Source organism: Coenobita brevimanus, chromosome 56 (assembly GCF_032717465.1).
Source record: "Coenobita brevimanus isolate Jiangsu-jjx chromosome 56, ASM3271746v2, whole genome shotgun sequence".
In the NCBI taxonomy this organism is placed as follows: Eukaryota; Metazoa; Arthropoda; class Malacostraca; order Decapoda; family Coenobitidae; genus Coenobita; species Coenobita brevimanus.
In genome coordinates, this window is record NC_137009.1 from 37,279,743 (window position 1) to 37,281,598 (window position 1,856).

Here is a 1,856-nt window from a genome sequence, read left to right on the forward strand (position 1 = left end):
CTACATTGCCCCATGAGGAGCATAGGAGCCCGAGGCTAGGCAAGTTGGTCCCGACATTTAAGATGAGAGTGACCAGCCTCACTCATCCCTGAGTGGCATTATGTGAGAAATAACCCCAACCATCCCTTGGATATAAACCTTCACCGATTAAATCCAATTGGAGTGCTGCAATTACCCACAAAACCACCAGGTGCCATAATTTGGTTATATGGTTACCACCCAGTGTAGTAAATGGTTTCCTGGTGAACAGGAAACCTTTTGGCTTGTCACTCAGTGTAGAGTCACCCATAGGCAGAAGGAACAGGAAAGAAAGACAAAAGAGGGAGTGTAAAGTCACCTGTAGGCAGAAGGACGAGGAAAGCATGAAGTAAAGAAAGACTGAAGAGGAAGGAAGGAAAAGAGGGAGGAGAGGAAAGGGCAGACACCTGAGAGCAGCACTACATCGAGTGAGTGGATGGTGAGCGCCCCCACATACCACTGTAACAATAGATTAACACTGAAATATGATGCCAGTCATGAAAAAGGGCTTTATAAGGAATGAAGGGTTGTATTACTGTCTTGTATCCTTTGAGCTACATGATATAAGCTGCAGAAGGACAAATCTAGGTGTGCCTTTAAAACCAAGCAGCTATACTCTTTTCTGGAACTTGATCTAAAGTGCCCTCTCATTCTTGAATATGGAGGTTTAATGATAGGCTGATTTGAATTTGATGCTATTCTTTAATTTTAATTTGGTTTAAAAATAACAACTCACCATCTTGAATTTTTAGCTGTAACATTAGCTTATTAGAACTCTGTGATCTTCACTTGATCTAAAATTTGTCTCAGCATCTTGAATTTTCAGTTGAAACAATAGGTGAAAACTAGAATATGATGCTCATCGTGAAGATGTGGTATGGAAAGGATAAGTAGCCTTAGCATTATCTTGTTCTACCACTGGACTATGTAAAGCGAGCTGCATGAGACAATATATAGGTCAAGTTAAGGTATAAGGTAAAAGAACTATTATATATGCATCTATTATAATTGTAAATTCATTCATTCATTCATTGCCAGACGCCATGTATCCCAAACGGGGTGGCCAAAGGCTTAGAGTTCATTGTTTTACAGGGAGGGGCACTGATCCTCCACCAACCCCACTTGACACGCAGGGAGAACGTTATGCCAACAGCATCTGGTGTTCCCAGGCGGTCACCCATCCAAGTACTAACCAGACCCAACGTTGCTTAACTTCGCTGATCGGACGGGAAGCGGTGTACTCAACGCGGTATGGCCGTTGGCCATAATTTGTACTATATTTCTACAGTTGTTGCAGTGGTTCTTCCATGGTGGCTCTGGACTTGTGTGGATGTGAACGAGGTGTAAGGATAATCTGGTTCCAGTGAGAAGACAGTGTGATAGTGTGGCCCAAGAGTGATCGGAGACAACCCAAAGAGCGCAAATAGTGGAGGGGCGTTGACGCATGAAGGAGAGTGGCGGAAGTCTGCTCAGATAAATACAGTACCCTAGTGTATTTGTTCCAACTTTATAACTTCCATAAGTAACTTTATAACTTCCATAAGTATTTTCAGCTCTGTTAAAGTGTAGTCAGGTAATTATGGAAGGTTGAATTGACCAGGGAGACTCTTTCCTATTGTATGACCAAAGATGAGATGGAAGGATGGAGTGGAGAGAGAGAGAGAGAGAGGAGGTGGGGATGAGTTGGAGGGAGGGTAACCAGATGGCAGAGGAGAGGGTAAAATGGAGGAGATTTGTTTGTGGACACCCCTGCAGGATTAAGGCATCTGGCAATATATGTAGAGAGAGAGAGAACTGAATTTCATGCAACCACAGTTTTTTAATGTCAGTTTTTTCCA

General features: G+C 42.9%; 1 non-coding gene across 1 annotated transcript; it reads right to left on the bottom strand.

Moving 5' to 3' along the window:
* Nucleotides 1-1,162: 1,162 nt before the first annotated feature.
* Nucleotides 1,163-1,281, bottom strand: LOC145401873 (5S ribosomal RNA). The gene has a single exon (XR_013897701.1). It is a non-coding gene; the product is annotated as a 5S ribosomal RNA (ribosomal RNA).
* Between the last annotated feature and the right edge of the window lie 575 nt (nt 1,282-1,856).